The 22,225-nt window shown below is 46.1% G+C and overlaps 1 protein-coding gene across 2 annotated transcripts in view; it reads right to left on the bottom strand.

Moving 5' to 3' along the window:
- The window catches only part of TNRC6C (trinucleotide repeat containing adaptor 6C), a 316,377-nt gene that overhangs the window by 281,312 nt on the left and 12,840 nt on the right, over positions 1-22,225 (bottom strand). The gene's annotated exons all lie outside the window — the stretch shown is intronic.

Here is a 22,225-nt window from a genome sequence, read left to right as displayed (position 1 = left end):
TAACAGATAAGGATGCTCTGCTCTTCTGCAGCTCCTCCTTCACCCTAGCCATTGCTGTTGCTGATATCTATTTTATAGAGATGCAAACACAGACAGAAAGAGGTCATCCAGCTCCAACCCCTGCCACGAGCAGGGACACCTTCCACTAGAGCAGCTTGCTCCAAGCCCCTGTGTCCATCCCTGTTGAGCACTGCCAGGGATGGGGCAGCCACAGCTTCTCTGGGCACCCTGTGCCAGCGCCTCAGCACCCTCACAGGGAAGAGCTTCTGCCTAAGAGCTCAGCTCAGTCTAAAAATCCATGAAGCTTTAAGGCAAAACCAAAGGTGACAGCAGGAAGGCTCCAGAAAATGCATGGGGAATTGAGTCTGCTACAGCAAAAGTATCTCTGTGAGTTGTTCTCCTGGTGGAAAGCCAGTGCGGTGCTAAAACACACAGTTTTACACTGTTACCTAGAGCATGAAATAACGTCCCTGTTGAGGGCTGCAGGCTCATAAAGCATAACAGAGATTCAAGAATGGGATTTCCAAGGGTACCCGAATGCTGAACTCTGAAATTATTGAGGCACTTGGGAAAATATTCCACTTCATAGAAGTAAATCCATAAGATACCAGTATCTGCATCAGTCCTTGTGGACACTGTGGTTACAGAATAAACACCCTAACAAAACATCAGCTGGTAAATTAGTGCGTGATTACTGATGCTTGAGGACAACGTCAGGAGGGTGGCCAGGCTCTCCCCACTTCATTCTTTGTTTTTCATTTGAAAATACCAATAAGCTGCTCTGGGGTCAGCTTAGCTCAAATTTGTGTAATGCTTATGTTTGTTGGACATATTACTTGGGCAGAGGAAGGAAAGCTACTAAAGAACAAAAGGCAGACTTTCAAGAAACCCAAATCTGTCAAAAAATCTTGTTTCTACAGTGTGCACTCATTTCCCTTCACCGTGCATGTGAATGGATGTCTGTTTGTGCAGAGGATTTCCCTTGATCTCCTGGTAAATGAAGTTTAATACAATAGAAGATATATATGTCTATTCAGAATATCTAACAGTGAGAGAATTACTACATGCCAAGTGAGACACCCGGAATACCAGATTAACACACACAAGCAACTAAAACTCTGAACTAGATGCCAGGGTGAAAGAGATGGGTCTGGTTCAGCTCTGCCTTGGCCAGAAGCTGAAAGACCAGCCCGTAAAGCCATTTCATGTGCACAAGAACTGGTAAAATCAGGTCTGTGCTTGCATTGTTTAGTAACTAAATGATCACCCACTCCCTTTTCAGCCTTCTGAACGGAACTACCCAGGGCAGCAGATTAAGGCAAAGGGAACAAGCAAAGCAGAAACCCATCAGCATTTGTTTCTGGAGAAGACAACTGAAAAATGGGCATTCAACATTAGGAAGCTGCAGCTCTGAGGCACAAAGCATACCAAGACAAATGCCCATTACCCAGCACAATGTTCTACTACTTTCTGAGCAACAGGCATCACTTGGATTAATTCTCTGAAAGAAAACAGACTGTCTCAACAGCAGCCTGATGGTCCGAGCAATTCGCTTTGCAATTACTCACTAAGCTACCTTGATTTAATTATTCAAGAAGAATCTCACTGCCACACATAACTACTTAATTAAAAACACAACTTTAGAGCAATAAGAGAGTCACATTATATCGCATTTGAAATAGATTTCTTGCTGAAAACATGCGCAGTTCATTTTAACCAGCTTAATGTGCCAATATATTTAGAGTCCCCAGGATTTTAAGAATGGCTCGAGCAACAGTGATCATGCAGGGGCTGCAAACACTCATGAGCTTATTCTCAGAGCAATTCCAGTGAAATCAAATTAAGAAAAGCATCACTGCAACAGAACAAGCCTGAAGCATAAGCAAACTTTGCACTCCAGGAAGTCAGAAGCTGGGAGATAAGAACAAGCTCTTACCCTGCTTACAGTCCTGCTTCACCTTCCCCAAGCACTGTCCTGTCTGCTCACCTGCCTTCTGCCCTTGAGCTCCAAGAGGGCCCTAGGTGAAGGTGCAAAACCCTAATGACCTTTCCATTCCCACCTGGGACCCACCAGCAGAGGAGGATTCACTGTGGTCCCAGGTGGGACAAACTCAGATGATTTCACCCCCTCACTCCCAGCTGTGACCAGCCTTTGCTCTCTGGTATTGCCCTGTCAAAGCCCAAACCCAAGAGACTTGTGCTCGTTCTGTAAAAGCACCCTTGGCCCTGACAACTCTTCAGCATGACCTCAAGCACAAAGCATTGCAGAAATGCAGGCATCAAGTGTCCAGACTGTCAGTTCCCATGCCCAAACCTCAGTATTGGAAGTCCTGGGACACCTCCCAGCAGGATCTTCTGCGTGTGCCCATGCCCCTTGTGTCAGCATGGTGGAAGCAGCTCACATCCTCCAGGTTGGAGATCCCTGGTTGAGGGCAACTACCTGAAAGCAGTTTCTGTTTTTTATGAATCTTAGTATTTGGATGGGATTCAATGATGGGTATCATTTGATCCTTGCAAAAGTCAAGAGCCGTCTTGGATAACTTGGGGTTTTTTAACCTGTGACAAAAAAGCTTGTGAATTAATTGGCTTGATTGCTCTGTGATAGAGATGGAGACAGCCTTTGGGGCAGAGAGCTGGGGTGAGATGGACTGGGTGGAAGGAGGAATAACTGCAGACACCAGCATGACCCATGCAGTGCTTTCCAAAGAGCACTGGATGGATTTAGACTGTGCCAAGTGCCGTAGGAAACCTCCCAAATTACTAGCATGCCGTTTCCTATTTAGTTATTTAAAACACCTCTCCTTCCTCTGAACTAGGAGGTACTGGCTCCTCTGGTTTTAACACATTTTCAGTACAGCTGAAACTATATCTGTATTTATATATGAAAAAAATTAAATGACTGCCTTCTTGAATATTATCTTCCTGGATTATTGTGTGCCCTCTCTCCCCTTCTCTTCCCGGAGAGACCAACCATCACATGAAAATGCTTTTCATCATCTGCAAAATTTGATGCCCAAAATAGCCCCACGGTTGCCCTAGCAACTAGCATTTATTCCCCCTCCCCCCAGCATCCCCCCCTTTGCATATTGCTGCATATTTCTATCATCTCTTTCCAGGCACAGTTCATAAACACGGCTGCATAATAAAGAATGTTATCACCAATGACTTACAGCCCAGCTGCTGCAAATAAGATATGAAGTGGCAAGGAAATACAATTTCATGCAGCTAGGACAACAGATTGATTGGGTGCCCTTCAAATTTGATGCCACTTCTTTAAGTCTGTCCAAATTCAAAAAAAAAAAAAAGTTAGTTTCCCCACCTCCCCATCTTTCCATGGTAGCAACAGACAATAAAAGTGGGAGATAATTCACTAGGACACTCATTATGTCTGCAGCAACCTTGCCCTGAGAGATTGACAATTTAAAGAGATGCGCTGCTTTTCCCTGCCACCTCCTCTACTTTTTCCCCAGCCGCCCTTCTTCATCAAAAGTCTTATTCCTCCACTTTGGTTGCCTGTTTAATTTAATTATCTTTCCTTTCAGATTATTAGTTCTGTTCAGATGATTAGGCAGAGACAAGCAAACCCCTTAAATTCCTTACCACCATCTCCAAAATTTTATCCTTATTCTTCTTCAGTTTTGGTAGAACAATACAAAAAGCCTCTCTCCCCTAGCATTTCTATCAAAGAGCACCCCAGCAAGGACAAAAAGAGGCGTGCTTCTGAATTCTACTTCTCCCCATCATTTTTGATGGGTTGACTTTCAAGGGTATGGAGATCTGCTTCAGAGGCTGATCTGAATGTGCAGAGATCACCTTGTGGTCTTGTGGTTCCAAAGTGCAATACAGCTGGATGGACTGTGCTGATGCACAGAGTGCTCCGGCTTGCAGGAGAGAGAACATCTCTGGGTGCAGGCAGAGACACCCCTGCACATCACTGCAGTCCAGGGTTTCCCTCCCAGACTCACCTCTACTTTCTGTCCCCTGCCTCCCCCCTCCATTGCTAACAGTGGTTTACTGTATTGTTCTTCTGTACCATATGTATTGCCCAGGGCAAGCTTGTGGTGCCTGTCTTTTTGAGACACTGTTCCTTCCTCTCTCTCAGGCACAAAGTGCCTTCCCTGTGGCATCCCACATGGGCTATTCCTTTGCATGGAAAGGATGCATGGAGCAGTGCTGGCAAGAATGGGGGTCACTCTGTAACAAGGATCTTAGCAGTGACCTCAGACAGTGCAGCTGTCGAGGGAAGAACAGGGCACAGGATGTGCAATAGGTGAACAAAGTCCTCACTGCTTGGAAATTTGCAGTGAAGGAAAGTCCAGTTTATTCCCATCTAACAAAGAAGAGGGACCCATCATACATGTTGGGCAGTCTCTTGCTCCAAATCATCTCTAGGATTAGCTGACATTAATCAATCACAATTGTCCAAATCAGCCACGGAGGGAGGAAATCATAGAACCATAGAAAGGTTGAAAAGGGTCTCAAAGCTCATCCAGTTCCAATCCCCTGCAATGGGCATGGACACCTTCCACTAGAGCAGGTTGCTCCAAGCCCCTGTGCCCAACCTGGCCTTGAACACTGTCAGGGATGCAGAATTCACAGCTTCTTTAAGCAACCTGTTCCAACGTTTCATCACCTTCACAGTAAAGAACTTCTTCCTTATATCTAACGTGAGTCTCCCCTGCTTAAGTGTTAACCCATTACCTCTTGTCCAGCCTCTACGGTCCCTGATGAAGAATCCCTTTCCAGCATCCTTGTAGCCCCTTTCAAACACAGGAAGCTGCACTGAGATCTCCACACAGCTTTTCTTCTCCAGGCTGAACAGCCCCAACTCTCTGAGCCCTTCTCCATACAGGAGGTGCTCCAGCCCCTGAGCGTCCTTGAGGCCTCCTCTTGCTTCCACAGCTCCATGTCCTTCTCATGCTGAGGACACCAGCACTGCACACAGTGCTGCAGGTGGAGGTTCTCACTTGAGAGAGAGAGCAGAGCAGAGGGGCATGATCACCTCCCTCAACCTGCTGCTCACTCCCCTTGTGATGCAGCCCAGGCAAGGGGTGGTTTCTGGGCTTCGAGCACACATTGCTGGGTCATGTTCATAAACCTTCCCCTAGAGCAGGTCAGGCCATCAGACGGGTGCCTCTGCACCTTTCAAAACAAAATCTCCTACTACTATCACCACCACTTTCTCTTGGATGCACCGGCATTTGTCCTCTTTATTGATACTGCAATTGGTTGTTCCGTTGTGGTGGGTGTCGCCTGGTCAGCCCCCACAGGGGTGTGAAGTGGTTCTGGGTGGGGATGTCAGGCTTTGGAGGAAGCCCCATGCTTTTATTTGTCCTCTCCATCCTCTGTTGTTTCTTGTGACAAATTCCTTCATGGCTCTTTTCATTCAGGAATGAGACTCCTGGGCACCATTTTGCCCTTGCTCCAGTGCTAAAGACAGCCTTCTCCATAGATACCCACCTCAGCAAATCACTCCTAGCAGAAGCTGTTCTCTTAGTGATCAACAGCAGCACCAGTTTGCAAAATGTCCTGAACTAACTCATCCACATCTGGAGGCAACACAAAGATTGTCATCTCCTCAGCATCTGTAGTGAGCATTTCTCATAGCCAGACACAGCACTGCCAGGCTGACCTGCCTGGAGTGTGAAAACATGGGGATGGGCTGCTCCTTGACCTGCAACATCCCGTTGCCTCTCAGTTCCTTCTTTCTCATCAATACATTGCAATAATGAGCCTAAACCAAGGTGTCAACTAGAAACAGCTCTGATCTGTGCAATGAACTGGATCTGAATTCTGGCAGTTTGCCCTCATTGGTTCTAGGATGTTGTGATGCTTAAATGCGCAGGACATTTGCCAGCTCTTCAGATGGAAACATGAAAGCAGTTCAGAATAGGATTATTACTATTATTAAAATGAGAGATGAGGTTTTAAACCCAAAACTGCAGATCAGGAAAGTTAAAGCCATTTTCCATCTTGAAATACATTCAGTGATGGAAAACTGAAGTCAGCATTAAAGCAGCATTCATGGGTCACACAGAAGAGTGTGTTTAGAGCATACATCAGTAGGACATTCCACAGCAAAGTTAGGGGATTTTTGTTTCTTTTTTTCTTTATTTTTTTGGTAGCACTTGGAGTGAGAAACAAGCAGGGATGAAGGGAAGCAGAAAATATGTGAGAAGAAAAGGTTTTTAGAAACTAATTTCTCCCACCTCCTTTGAGGCATGAGCAGTTCTTTAATCTAAGAAGGGTCATTTCTGTGTCACTTTTCTGCCCTAAGTGGAGGCCAAGTTCAAGAGGATTGTGTTCCTTTTAATTTCCTTTGGATACAAGTACTTGGATACAGAATCCCATTTATCTTTCTTGACTCAAGTAAATAAATTTTAAAAACCCACCTTGGTGCATCCTATAAATACCCCATAATATCCAGGATGCAGCATCACTTCTTTTTTTTAACACCTAAAACCTTAAACCCTACTGACACCATAAAACATCGGCGTTCCCCATCCCATGATTGTTTTCCATAATCTAGGAGAACATTAAAGAGAGAAAAATTGTGCTGAAAAATGACATCTTATCTATTTTCTTCCTTCCTACCGGCAGTCCATGTTTTTGTCATCACAGGTCAGACACCTGCTCCCCACATTATAAACCGTGGAAGTGATAAATGCTCGTAGGCGGTTATTACCAGTGGCCGTATTCACTTGGTGTCAGTCTGCAAACCGGCACTTTCGCTCAGTTGCCATTCCTTGTCCTGTTTGTAAGAGACAAAATAAAGGAACTGACAATTTTTCTCTCCCTCCTCCTTGTCCCTGGAGGGGAAAACTGCTGCCAGGCCCAGATGCTGCATAAACCCCAGGGCTGGAGGGGGGGTCCTACATCTAGGAGTTCTTTTACAAGCTCTTACGAGACTGGGGGATAAGCAGGATAATTTACATGAGCTGGGATCTCCTGAGTTTGACCATGACCTCCTCATAGCTATGGATATATTTAACATGGCAAGACAGATGGGCAGGGAGCCAAATTACAACATAACATGGCAAAGCCCAGTTTAATCATTGTTGCACCAGCAATGGGCAGCCCCTGATTGATTGACCTCTCCTGCTGCTGGGTGTATCACATTCTCATTTAGGCAGACCTTGGGCCACTTCGGTGAGGTTGAGCAGGTCAAGGAAGAAAAGTCTTGTTTGCCTTTTCCCTGCCCTGCCATAGCCACCCTATGGCCATATCCTGCTTCTAAAGAAGTGGCTGCAACCAAAATTACTCTCTAAGGAGAAGCAACATGCACATTTAGTTCAAATTTAAGGCAATGCAAGTACATAAAACAGCTCATGGGAAAGCGCAGAGGATGCTCCATAAGATACAGGTTTTTCCTCTTAGAGGTAACACTCCCACTTTGGAACACAGCTATGGTCCAAAATGTTCTGCATTTCACATGACAAATGGCTAAATCTGCCCACTTTCTGAAGGCTTGGTTATACTGCAAGTTCACGGATACCACAAAAAATGTGCATCACAGACCTTGTCCAAAGCATGTGATTCTGCCATCTGGTTGAAGGAGATATTATCACTCACTGGACAAGTAATATTTGTTATCTTGCTACAACACGAAGTTTTGTTGCAACAGACTCCTCACACAACAGCTTTGGGTAGGTGGGGAAACCATACAGACTTGCACTGGTGTCAAGAAATGGCACCTTTAAGTTGAGACACACTTTCTGGAGAGCTTGAACAAGCCCTGCGTTGATGACACCAAGCACAGTGGGGCAGAGAAATACAAGTTTACCACATTAAAATTAAATGCTTTCATTCTCAATGGAAATAGCTGGAAAGAAAAGCATGTCCAGATGGGAGATATGAGGAAAGGCAGAAATCCACTATGGAGGCTTCAACACTGCAAAATGCAGAGCCCTGGAGCACTGATCCCCACCACTGCTCATGTTCATCTCTGCTGTCCGAGCTGGAGATGAACACTGGCATCTCTGCATGGTTTTGCTTTGGTAAGTAGGCAAGCAGGGAGCAGTATATCATCTCTGAGTGATGCAGTGAGTGGAGCCTCCCTTGGACCAACACACCTTCAACACATCCTTTTTGCACTTGAACCAGTGAACCTCTAATCGGAAGCTCTAAACCCAGCACTTGCTGGTTCCCCCCCCCAAGTCACTCCATCACTTCATGGGTGCACACATCCCAGGAACCAGCTTTCAAGTCAACAGTTAAGCCGTGGCTCTGCTGTGCAATTACTTATAAATATTTATGCACACACATGCCCTTTGTTCTGCTTTTGTGTGACATAGAGGGGAATTTGGGCTCTGTTCTCTCTCCCTCACCTGGATTTGCTCTGCCCTTTCTGCTGGATACAAGGGATTTGATTGAATTAACTTAATTGGCAAAGGTATTTTTCAGACAGCTGTGACAGAAATGACTTCGTGCATTAGTCAGAAGGTTAAGTAGCTCACGGCAGCTCCCAACACTTTTTTTATTGCCAGACACCTCCGTACCACCTCTGAATTGTGTTTCTAAGCAGGTTTAGAGGGCAGATCTGCTGGGTTTGCTGTACATCACATTTGGGTGCATGATCAGAAATGCCTACGTCTCTGGCTACTTGCCACACTCCTAGCCATTTGTCATGTCAAGTGCTTTGGAAAATGTATCTATATGGCATTTCTCCTGAAGAGGACAACTGTGTGTCTGGAAAACAGCCCTGACATGAAAGCTGATGTTTATGCCTTGTCTTTATTTCCCATGCTATGCTTGAACTCAGCCAGTCTTGCAGACCTCTAAGCCTTGCAGGAAAGCTGTGTGTGCCCATGCCCTGCTCTGGTGATGCTCTGCAGTGCTGATACCCTCACCCCATCACCTTATCCCTTGAAACCTGAGCTCCTCCCATGTAACATGGTATTATGGGACCACAGTCACCCAGGCATCCTTCCACAGAAGACAGAGCAAGAAACATCTCCAGATGGACATCCAGGTCTCCACACAGGGTAACCTGCCTTTGGGCAGACGTTCCTCTCTCTGCCCTCTGGCTGTCCAGTAAGTAGCTGAGCTGCTGAAGCTCATAACTTCAGTGCCTCAGCTAAGAGTCTAAAATGGGCTAGTTGTCAGCAGTCCTTCCCCTTCTCCCTTGAACTCCCTTGAAATGCCTGTTACTCATTGCATTTTGCACAAACCACAGAATTTTACACCTTGGAAACCCATTCTATGTATGTTACTTTCCTGCAACTAGAAGAAAAGCCTGTTCTTACAGATACATCAGCATCAGAGGAAAGCAGAAGGGGAACTTGATGGCCAGGGATGCTTTGGGACAGGCCAGGACATAACACAAAAGAGACATTTTTCACTCTTATTTCCACGGGCTGCACCACGTGAGATGGAGCCAGCCCTTGCAGTAAGATATCACCGTATATGCACAAAAGCCATTGCAATACCAACGGGAAACAGGCTGTCACCTTATGTCACTGACAGCAGCAGTAACTTCATCACAGAGGCTGATGGACAATTTAAGCACATGGGTAAGGCAAGCAACCTTTGGGATGTACCTGCTGCCTGTACCACAGCTCGGGATTGAAGTGTCTCCTCTGCTCACAGCCTCTGGGGCTTGCAGCCTTCACTGTTCTCTCTCCAGTTGCTGGCAGCAGACACAGCCAACAGCAGGTGATGTAGAACCAGTGTCTGGGCAGGCTCCCGTCCCCTGCAAACCTGACAAATTCAACAAACAAAGCCCTACAGATCTGCAGTGACTTTGTGGGTGCAAAGAGAGACAGCGGCATTAACCCTCGTGTCACCTGGGAAGCAGCTCCCTCCCAACCATCACTGCCAGCACCCAGACAATACCAAATTGCCCTCTCAGGCATGGAGCAGGTCACTTCTAGATGACTAGCAAGGCAAGGTATGGGAGAAGCTCATATTGACCACCCTGAGCATCCTTTGAACAGGCAGGGGTTCATTGCCTGGGGCTGGCAGGACAGCCCTTCTCCAGCACCACAGGCACTTGAAAAACACATTTAAAGCTTATTCTTTGCATAAACAGGCATAGAGAGAACGGGAAATTTTCATAACCATTTTGATTTCCACTAACAGAAGCCTGTGTAAATCTCTGTTTTTTTATGAATCTCGCTTACATTTCGTGCCTGACTTGTGCATAAAACTTGCCCAGATTTACACAAGCTAACTCCATAAGTCATCCCCTTCCCAATCGAGCCCTAAATCTTGATGACCTTTTAGAAACCAATGACTGCTTTCCTGTTGTTATCCATAATTGGAAAAGCACTGGAGATAAGAAAATTTATAGCAACGAGTGATCTACCTGCAAGAGACAATAAAGAACGTTGGGCGGTGAAAGAATGGGGAAGCAAAATCCCCCACACGGAGATGCACAGGCACCCAGGCACACACAGACACACACACACACACACAGCTCGAGCTGATCTTGCCCTGTCTTTATTAAATCTCTTTCAACTCTCCCCTCCTCAAGCCCTTGACTTCCTTGCCCATGCAGCCTCCACTCTGCAGGACAGATGCATGCCTGTCAAGCATCTTCTCTGATTTCAGTCTTCTTGGAATTCACTTGCAAATCTTTTGGTTTAATGTGAATGAAACAATACGGGAACCCACCTTCACCCCCAAAGTGAATAATCCCATCCATTCCTGTAGGAAAGCAAACCAGGATTGCAATGTATATGCTGCTATAGGCATAACACATAGGGAGGTGGGCAGGGTGGACCTTAGTGCTCATCACACAGTACACATGCACATCACTTTGGGGTTAATCACAAAGACATATTGATCACCTCACCATTGTTCACAGTGATCTCTGCCAGTGGGGGTCATTCCACATGACAGTATCACTGAACTGCTCCTGGACATCAGAAGACCCATTCTCACACTGAAACTTACTTTGTTTTGAAACAAAGGCAGCTGCCACATCCCTTCTCTTGGACTGAACCAACAGCTCAGGATGCAGCATTCCTATTTGTAGGAAATGGGAGTTGTCTGTAACACAGGGGTCCTGATCTTGGTTGTACCCAAGAAGTCCAGGACATGCCAAGATTCGAGCAGGGAAACGGTTCCTGTCAGATCTACTTTCAAGTCAAGAGTAACCCAGATGACATTTCTGTCTGTAGGAACCAAAGAGATGCTGACAGGGAAAGGAGCATTTCCTAGTCCAAGGGTAAGAAAACGTGCACCAGCAGTATTAATAAGGCTGAGCATGGAGGTGACATCTAAGGTTTGCAAAGCAGAGAGATGAAAATCTGCATGCAAATAATCTGTCCAACCTTGCACTAAAAGGTTGCTTTCAACCTTCCTGCAAGAGCAGGATGCTCCTATAGGAAGCAGCCAGGATTCAGGGTCACTGCAGGGCACAAAAGCAGGGACTCCTTACTCTGATGTAGCACACATGCAAGTAGCCTTTAGGAAGTTGCCTAGCTCTTTCGAGTCTCCATGTCTTCTACTGAAAATGGCAACAAAGGGGCAACGCTCTGTTCCTGTTGCGAGAGCATTGTCAGGTGGAGATTTGCGAGTGCAGGGAAAATGTGGCTTTCAAAACCACTGCCGCTGCTCTCACCACACAGATGGAAGCAACCTGATTGCTTTTTACACACCCCTGAAGCCAGCCCTGACTTAAAATGGACGCCAGCCACAGGTCTGCACCTCAGCTCAGCTTTCTTACCTGCAGTCAGGAAGGTTACGCAGATCTGTAATAATTAACTCCCAAGAGAGAAGTTAGAGTAAAACCAGTAAGAGCAAACGGCTCAGAACCAGAAAAAAACCCACCGATGACATTCCTGGCAGGGGCTGGGATGAGGAAAAGCAAACAGAAAGGAGCCGTTGTCAGTGGGGAAACCCTGGCAGCTCTCCCCTACCAGCACTCAGCCCTTGCAAATAAAGATCTCTACAGCTACAGCGAAGGTCTCTGGGTTTCTGTGCAGTGGAAAAAGCTGCCCTAGATGAGCTTTTGAGCTACCTCCTGGCAAACTCTGCCCAAGGGATTTTTGGGGAAATGAGGTGGGGGCATCTCAGCTCAGGGCTGAGCACCCCACCTTGTTGGGTCTCCTCCACTGCTGCTGAGTTCAGTCCGCGCTGAGGCCATCTCCCTCAGACAGCTGCATTTTCAGATCATCCATTATGAATTGATTAGTTCATCCCACAGTCACCCTGATCATATTCTTCCTATGTACTAACACCTCAATGAATGAGCAGTCAAGTAGAAAATGAACGCATTAGTGCCTGATTGTATTACTAAGCTCTTGTATATGCTAACGAAGGCAGCAGGGCTTAATTCAGCCAAATAACAAACAGGTAGTTGCAGAGTTAAACACCACAAATATCCAAACAAGAGTAAAACATCAAGAAAAACCACACTTAATATCTTTTGGATTTAGCATTCAGATTAGCTTTGGACATGAGTGTTTGTTTGAAGAGAATTTATTTGCCTGGTTATAGATGCATTTTCCTGCTAGTATTTTCACAATTAGACCACTGAACTAGCCACTTTCATCCCTGCCAGGGGAGAATTGATTACAAACCACCTAGTTAATTAAAAGAAAACCTTGCTTTCAGACCTGCTTTTTAGCAGAAACTAAGCTCAGAAAATTATTTTTTGTAACTCCATTGGAATTGCTATTTGCAATTCAATCTGCAAGATAAAGTTCTCTGCGGGGAACGGAGAAATGCAACTGGGGTGGGTTGTTTTTCCAATCACACACGGTATGAGATAATTTCCTATGTCCATCCACAAGCAACTACAATTGTATCCCTGATAAAAGAAAAGCTCGGAGGAAGCACACTAATCTCAAAAGAAATGGGTACATTTTCTAAGCAGGTTGCCCAGTCAGGAACTTTGCTCTCACTACATTGACTTGCTGCATGATAGAGAAAATAGCAGCTCTCTGGATCACAATGTATTCATCAGAACTTTATGAGCAATAGATGAAAGAGTCTGGCAAATTTCCATGCAGACCAAGCCTCAGGTTTGATTCCCTTGTTTACAATGGATCAGTACTTCTGCAGGCATGTAAAGCTGTGTAGTCTGAGCATATCCACTGGTACTGAATCCAGCAGGAACTGAGAACACAGAGGTCCTCATCTCCTCAAATATACAAGGGTATGTATTCAGTGGGCTTTTTGTAAGGATTGCCAGACAGGCTCGGGTTGTGCAGGCAACCAACGTCCTGACAGGTCCATGTCATACCTGGTAGCAACTAGTTACCATTAAAACAGAACAGGGACAGTATTAAAAATAAATAGCTCTTCCTTCTTAGCAAGAAAATCAGCTACACCACCAAAGACATAGTGACAGCTGTTAGCACAAGCCCTGGGCAGTGTCCCCCTCCACAAAAACACGGGCATTCACCCTTCTTGAGTCCATCAGGGTGACAGTTCAAAAGAATAAATTCCTGTGTCCAACACGACTTGAACACAGCAACGTGACTCAGCTCTGAGCTTGCATTTCTTCACCAGCCCTGCTGGTTTATGGGCTTGCACAAAAATCCCTCCTGGATTTTACCTTTCTTGACATATCCTACAAGAAAGGACATTGGGCAGCAGCACTGCAGAGAGGCTCTGAGCAGGGCCAGCTGCCCCATCAGAATGCTTTCGGATCATTGCACTGCAAGAGGCCCCAGATGCTCACAACACCAACCTGGCTGTGATGCTGGATGGCTGAGCTGTGGTACCAAGAGCCACAGCGGGGCCATCAACTGGCCCTGCAGAACCAACCCTCGCGTATACACTTCTCCTTGTGCCCCTTGCACAAAAAAACAAGCATGAGCCACATACACATGACATTCCTCTGTATTGACCCAATGCCAAATCCCTTTTGGGAGCAAAAACCTCTAGAGGGGACTTTGGCTGCTTCTTTGACTCAAATATGGGCAGTTCTCCCAGAGGATGGCTGTGGGAGATTCTAATTTCCCATTCTGCTAAGCCTTTAATGAACTGGACTTGTCTTGACTGTGTGAAGATAATCAGACCCTATGGCCAAAGACTGGTCCTTTGACAAACAGTGGAACTGAGAGCTCAGTTCTACTAATCAGAGCCTAAATTGGAGCCTGCAAGAGGTGCCTATAACAACCTGAGCAGAGAAGACTGACTCATCCCCTTGTTTTCCCCAAGCACAGACTGTATCTGTTTGGCAATAGACCAAGGAAAATGACAGTATAAACTGCCAGATCCCAGCAAATCTCTTCTTTTGCTGCCTCTGTTTTTCACTTCCAAGAGACAGAGTTGGCTTTGTTGCTATCCCATAGAGCATGCCTCATTCTCAGGTCTCAATTTGGCTCCCCCACCTTCTTAATAAGCCAAATGAGACAGGAACTGGTCTTTATGCACAGTAAAATCTCTCTCCAAGGGTCAGTCAGTTCTCTGCAACCATTTGGGGTCTCCTCAATCGGTAGAAAGACAAATGAGCTTTGCAACATGCTGCTGTTGAGCGCACCTAAGGCTCACCAAGGCTTTGCTATAACGTCCCCCCAACACCATGTGCGAGTCCTCGAAGGGAAGGGTTAGCACTTGAAGTACTTCTCAAGTGAGAGAGTCCTAACAAAGGCATGAGAGACAAAAGAATGCCTAGAAATGCAGTACTCATCAGCCTGTCTGTATTCATGGAAGAGATGTACACGTTTAAATAATATATATAGTAATAGCCTGACTGAAGTGCAGATGAAAGCTGCTGGGCTCCAACTCCTACGAGAGCTCTGCAGGAGCAGCAAGAGCAGCCATGGTGCAGATTCCCCTGAGGATCTCCAGAGCTAAAACTGGAAGAATTGCCCCAAGAATGGACCCCAGAGCTGCTGCCTCCTCCATGCCTGGGGCAGGACTAATCCTGGAAACAGGGTGTTAGCACAGGCCAGCAGAAGAGCCAGAAACGTGTTCTCATTCCCTGCAGCATCTGTTAGTGCTGATGTAAGGCCAGCAGAAATCATGGGTTTGCAGTTTGAGCATGTTTCCACTAAGAACCACAGTGAGACCATTGACTCTTTTTATACAGCCCACCAAAGAGCCATTTAGTGATAATGACCAAACTTGGTTTCATCTTGAAACCTTTAATAGACTCCTCTATATTATTGAGGTTTTAATGGAGCTACTAGAAAAACAGAAAAAGCAGCACACAAACATGTCTGTTTTCTATATTCAGATTAAAACATTATTTTGAATTTTTATTTGATTATTTTGAATTATTATTTGAATTTTTCCTAAATATCTTCTGCACTTCCCCTACTTCCCCACTCATTCAAAAGAGTTTGTATTTATTATTTCAGCTTTTCCATCAAATCTTTTCTCTTTTCCTTCATTGTCCCTCTTCTTTCCAGAGCCATAGAAGAAAAAGAATACAAGGAAAATGAAAACCTTGTGCTGAACCTGTTAACCATTCTGCCAGGAGTGACTGCTTCCCATGGCTCTGCTCTCTTGCTTTTTCACTTACAAGGGTAAAGAGCTTGAGGAGGCAGCGTGCGTGAGCCCCAGACAGAGAGCAGGGTATAGTTCATGAGCCATGTGATGAGCAAGTGATGGCATTTGGTGGGACATGACTGGAAGAATCATCTGGTCTTTCCAAAGTAAGAATTAGAAGGTGGGCATTTATGACTAGAAGCAGATTGGACAACCAGTTCATTTGACTTCCTCTGAGAGATGCCATTCTCCCTTTCAGGTTGAGGAGGACAAGACAGGGGAATCTCCAGGCCTCTATGAACATTAATGGACCCAAGGGAAGGGGAGGATGGAGCTCAAGTGCTCCTCAACATAAGCAGACAGAACAGCAGCAATGATTTAGCCACCTTAGAAATATTTTGCTTGCAGAGAGACAAACAATTGTGCCTACCTGGTAACTCTATAGTCCCAAGACTTGTCCTGTACAAACAGGATAAGCCTTTCCATAGAAATTATCTTCTTGTCATTAGATAGGTGTCCCTGAGCCAGAGAAACAAACTCCCTTGAGAACAGTGATAAGACCTCTCCAACTGCTGGAAACAGCTAGGTTATCAAATGTTTATGGTAATCAAAAGAGAAGGCGATTATATTCAACCCCAATGGGTTAGTATAAGTATCAGGCAACACGGACGCAAGTTCTCATGATTATGAGCTCCTGGACTAATAACGCTGATTAGATACAAATGGAGGCATCAGTAGCAAGTGAAACTAGAACCTCTGCTCCCAAACACGACTACCAGTTGAGTGAATTTGATGTACACACTGGAAGAAGCAAGTATCAAAGCAAAACCGCTTTACACAGAGAAACAAATCTGACAAACATGTTTGACAAACACATGGTTTACTCAACATGTGCAACTGAGTAAATCTCTAGTTTCACTCTATACCTTTAATGGAAAGGAGATTCTATGAGGTTTGACTCTTGCAAGTCTAACTCTTAAGTTTGGGAGGCAAGCCGCCTTGGAGGAAACACAACAATCAGGAGTTAGGTTTTATACGAGATGAAGTAGTAGTGAGATGGGCTGTTTATAACATAAGGGAAGCCTTGTCTTGCTTCACTAGGGAGCTAGGGCTACAAGCATGATACCTTGTAAAATCTGCATGTATTGTTCAAACAGTTCATAAAAGAAGATAGGTCTGGACAAAGCCATCAGACTGAAAGACCTGCAGACAGATGTTTTGTATTAACAGACAAAAAGAAGGACAAAAACTAACACTATGACCTGAGAAATAAAGACTCCCCAGTACTAGTTGGTTTAGAGGTGCTTGTAGAGGTACTGTATAAAGCACCTCTACAAGTGCCCATACACGCATCCAGCCCTGAAGGTGTTATTAGGAGCAACAGATTCCACTATAGATCTCTCTATCCCACTTGCTAAGATTTCTCCATGTTCACTTGTGCCCAGGAGAAGTCCTCCTGATGACCCATCATATGGATCCAAAAAATACTCCTGCCTTGTCTTTACGTTGCAGGGTTAATTCCACAAAAACCACTAATACATGTACCCATCTTCTAGGTAGGTGCTCCTAATCTTGCCACCACAACACAAGACCATGTAAAACTCCATGTAAAACACACAGCCAGCTTACTCTCCATCTCTGAACCAGCTTCCATTGAAGCCCTTTCATGACAAGGACTCAGGTCCATTGAAGGCACCACAAAGGCCCCATGAGAATGGCCATGACAAGAGAACAGTGGGAAGCCCAAAACCTGATGGACATTTATGCCATGTTTGTGGCACTGGGGGAACACTGCTGCTGCTGTTATCTGTGCTGGATTGGAATCTGAGACAGCTCAGGTGCCTTCAGACTCCTGGTCCCATAGCGTTTCCAACACCCACAGCTGAGCAAACCATTCAGCTGTCTGGGGAGAAAACATGGACAAACCTGACCAAGATCCAGGCAGGACCATGCAGCTCACGCATTTTCCAATTTCCCATCACTTCAGCATCTGCCTGAACGGACGGACAGTCTCTGAAGTACTGTAGTGACAGGACAAGGGGTAATGGGTTAAAACTTAAACAGGGGAAGCTTAGATTGGATAAAGGAGGAAATCCTTTCCTGTGAGGGTGCTGAGGCACTGGAATGGGTTGCCCAGGGAGGTTGTGAATGCTCCATCCCTGGCAGTGTTCAAGGCCAGGTTGGACAGAGCCTTGGGTGGCATGGTTTAGTGTGAGGTGCCCCTGCCCATGGCAGGGGGGTTGGAACTGGATGATCTTAAGGTCCTTTCCAACCCTAACTATTCTATGGTTCTATGATTCTAAGTACAGTGCTTTGTGCTCCTCCCTGCACAAGGGCATTCCAGGACAGCCTGCAAAAACACAGGGTGGGAGCTGGGAGGGAAGGAGCCAACAGTTTGGGGTGGGGGGGAGGAGGAGGCAGGTTGTGGTGGGGTTTCTGTGGTTTGGTTTTTTGTGTTGAGGAGCTGCAGTGTCATCTTGTTTTATTCCTGACATGGCAGGCTGCTGGCAGGATGACTTGGTTGCCAGGGAAACTGCTGGGAAGGTGCACAGGGCTGCTGCCCACATCCAGGCTCCAGGAATGCCTGCCATCAGCAAGGCAGCGCTCCCACAGCAAGGCTGCCACCAGCATCCCCATGCCAGGTGATGGTGGACAGGGGCAGAACCAGCAGAAAGCCAAGCGTCTGCTCCCACACCACTCGGCTGAGGGGCTAATCCAGGGCTCTGAGCCACAGAGAGAGCCCTGTGCAAGGGCTGTGATGTACAGACAGCCCTCGCCCAGCAAGGAGGTGTTAGCACAGCGCCTAATGGAGGCTCTTGGTTTTGTTATTTTTTATTTTTAAATCACTGCCATTAGGAGAATTGTTATGGTTGGCAATTTGCAATAATCAATTTGAAATCACAGTTTGATTAGTTAATGCACTTTCTGCTGCTCTCTCCTCCTAATTTGATTGGGAGGAGAGAAGGGGATTTTCTGGTCTGTGACTGTGCTACAGCTCTCACCATACGTGTGTGCGGCAAACGCATCCCTGCTCCTCACTGGGCCCCCTGGGGCCATGCAGGGCTGCAGCAGCACCATGGGTCCTGTGCTGTGCCCCAGCCAGGTACAACCTGGGTATCCCCTGCCCTCCCCAGGCAGCCCAAAGGCAATTCTTCCCCCCTGCATATCCCAAGGGTCCAGTCGGCTCTTTCTGCCTCTCTAGGGCTGCATGCAGGTTTGTGGTCAAGTGAGCTTTGGAGCATGAAGAGAAGCTGAGCATCAGCTTCAGAAGTACCTGTAATACACAGCAACATCTGGGATAAACTCTGGGCAGGCACTGATCTTCACGCTTGTGTGTAATATATGACTATCCTGAAGGTTCTCACTTCAGTGCCTACACGTTATTCCCAGCAGCCTTCAACAGCAGATAGAGCAACAAAGCTGGAAAAGTGCTTACAGGAAAGAAGAGAAGAAAATGCTTTTCTCTCTCTCTTCCATGATATATTCAGGCTCTAAATATCTCCATATTAATCCATGAAACACGCCCAACCTGCTAAAGCAATTCAGGAATCACTGATCAGCTCTAGTAGAAGAGTGATCACTCAGTCCAGGCAGGCTGTTAGGGTAGGCACTGGTGTGCTTGTGCTAATGTGCACATCCTTTCCAGGGTGTCCCATGGCCTTGCTCATATTCCACACCAAGTTATGTCTTACGTTAGCTCCATGCCTGAGGTGCAATATGGAAGAGCTATGGCACACAAGGACCTGGGCAGTCGCAGTCTTCCACCTTCAGGAAGAGCTGCAACAACCTCTGAAAAGGCCTTTCCACCTTAAAAATGACACCATCCTGACACCACATGTCTTCCCACCCGCTCCAAAAACCAAATCACCTCTGAAAAGAGAGTCTTTCCTGTCTTAGAAGAAAGGAATGAAGTGCAAACCAACCTCCTTCAGACTTGTATGTCCCAAATTGGATAGGGGGGCCCCAGAAGCTGCAGGGGAAAGTGTCAGTGATGTTAACGTGTAAGATCTGAGCTGCCTCTGCAGCTGGCAGGGTTATAAACCCCTGATCAGACTTGTGAACAGAGTGGTCAGCAGAGAATCAGGGGAGTGTTTCCATCCATTACCCTCTATATACCACCACTAAGGCATTACCAGAGCCAGGAGGATCCCAAATCTCTCCTCTCCACAGCAAACACTGTACCTTCCAAGAAGTCAGCTGGGGCCACCCTGCTCTGTGCTATTTTCTCTCCCTGTCACTCACGCTGTCTCTTGTAGCTTTTCATTTCTGCTCCTTCCTTTCCCTTCCTGCTCACACTATTCCCGTACTAGGCAGCTTCCTCCACCCACCTCTCCCCATCCCCAAATCTCTGCATTTGACACTCTGTTCTCATCTCGTTGGTTATTCTCAGCATCGTGTACCAAAGATACATCAGGCAGAAAGGCTGTGACACTCTCCTCTGCTGCCCTAAGTGAGCGAGCTTATGTATGTTGCATAAAAGGGGGGAGGAAAAAACCCCCAGCAAATCCATCGTTTAAAAGACTTTATACATCCCACCTGCTTGCAGAGCATCGTGGCAGAAATCTGGATTGTTGCGATTGACATTACCTGGTGTGGTAATTAGAAGCTGTATTTACAGCCTTGCTACCATTTTAATGCTCTTTTGCATCTGTTGTACTTTCATTTAGAGAGTAAATGTAGTGGGGAACATCTGTTTTCTGCTGCCAGCTCATGCGACGTTCCCCGGCCAGCGATTTCCCCTCTGTTGCACTGGGCTGTAGTTATTTCAATTACCATTGCAGGAACATCTCCCTGCAGCAACAGGTTCCAGTCCTGGCCCAGCTTTTTGAGCAGGTTCGAGGTGACCTCTCTCACAGGTTAGTTTAATGCAACCCCTTTCACACCAAGGCTCTGTGCTTGCATTCTCTCCAAGCCCCAGCTGTTGGTCCATCACTGTATGGGCTTGGTCGCCTCACAAATAGGGATGAAAATAAAGCAGAGATATTTAATACCTTCCTCACCTCTATCTTTAACAGCAGTGGTGCACCCTGGAGTGCCTGGAGCCCCAGGTTGGAGGGTCATGACTGGGGGAGCAATAAAGTCTCATTTGACTTTAAACTTGTACAGGATTAGCTACTGCAACTAACTAGTTATACTGCAAAGTATAACATAATATGATGGGGCCTAATGAGACTCCTTCCAGGTTACTGATAGAGTTGGCTGATGTTATTGTGAGACCTTTCATAGTTATCTATCAGTGGTCCTGGGAGCCTGGGGAGGTCACAGTCAACTGGAAGCTAGGAAATGTTATTCCAGTTTTCAAGAAGGACAAGAAAGACAACCCTGGTAATGATAGGCCTGTCAGTGTCGTTTTGGTGCCTCTGATATTATGGAGATTATTCTAGGAGATACTGAAAAACGCTTGAAAGACAATGCAGTCATTGGACAAAGCTAACATCTACTCATGAAGGGATAGTCATGCTTTATACTACCTTAATATCCTTCCATAACAAAATTAGCCACTTAATGGACAAAGGGAAAGTAGTGGCTGTGGGTTTTTGTGGATTTTAGCAAGGGTTCTGATACTGTGCCTCACAGTAAGCTTCTGGACAAGATATTGAACATACAGTTAGACATGTACACAACACAACCAGCTGAAGGTCAGGTTCAAAGAGCTGCAGTAAATGGTGCAACATCTGGCTGGTGGCCAGTCAATAGTGTCCTTCTCCAAAGCTCTTCCGTGCTTTTATCAATAACCTGAACACAGGAGTTGAACACACACTAAGTGAGCTTGACAACAATAATAAATTAGGAAGAACAACTGCTCCCCTCAAGGCTAGAGAGGCCTTTACAGAGAGGCCTCGACACATTAGAGCTCTGGGTAATCACCAGTTGTGGGGAATTTAACAAGAACAAGTGCCAGATTCTGCACGTGGGGCTGTGTAACCTGGATGTATAGATAGATTGAGAGACAAGAGGCCGGAGTGCAGCCCTGCAGAAAGGGACTAGTGGGGTTTGCTTGATGGGAAGCTCAATACGAGTCAACAATGTGCCTTGGCAGCAAAAATGGCCAACCACAGCCTGGGGTGCATTAAGCACAGTATAACTAACCAGCCAAAGACATTATTATCCCATTATACTCAGCCTTGGTGTGGCTTCACCTGCTGTGTGCAGTTTTGGGCTCTACAAGATAAAAAGGATATGCAATTATTAGAATATGCCCAAAGGAGGGACACAAAGATGGCAAAAGGACTAGAGGATGTGATTTATGAGGAGCAGCTGAGGATACTTGGTTTGTTCAGCCTGGAGAAGAGCAGACTGAGGAGTGACCTTACTGCTGTCCGCAACTTCATCATGGGGGAGGGTGGAGCTGGAGATGCTGATCTTTACCTCTGGCGATACAATGCAAGGGAATGGTTTAAAGCTGTGTCAGGGGAAGTTCATATTGGCTATGATGAAAAAGCTCTTCACTGAGAGGGTGGTTAAACTCTGAAGCAAGACTCCCAGGAAGTGCTCATGGCCCCAAGCCTGTTAGTTTTCAAGCAGAACTTGTACAGTGCTCTTAGATACATGGTTTAACTTTTGGGTTGACCTGTGTCGGTCCCTTCAAGCTCAGGGTACTCTACAATGCTCTTCTTCCACCTAGCTTAGAGGTGCATTGGCAGTTCTTCAATAGTATGTGACTTCCCCCAGATGAAGCAACATCAGCTGCTGTTATTGCCTTGCATTGAACGAGGGCTTTTGAAATAGAACTCACCTCTGAACTCGTTATTCCTGGACCCACATCTCTCTCTCTCTCTCTAGGTTACTTCTTTTGTTAACCGGATTCTCCATCCCGACTCGACATCCAAGCCAA

The sequence above is a fragment of the Neopsephotus bourkii genome, unplaced genomic scaffold (genome assembly GCF_033783945.1).
Source record: "Neopsephotus bourkii isolate Nb327-2 ecotype Australia unplaced genomic scaffold, CSIRO-AGI_Nbou_v1 NB_1749, whole genome shotgun sequence".
NCBI lineage: Eukaryota > Metazoa > Chordata > Aves > Psittaciformes > Psittacidae > Neopsephotus > Neopsephotus bourkii.
This window is presented reverse-complemented; position numbering and strand designations above follow the sequence as displayed.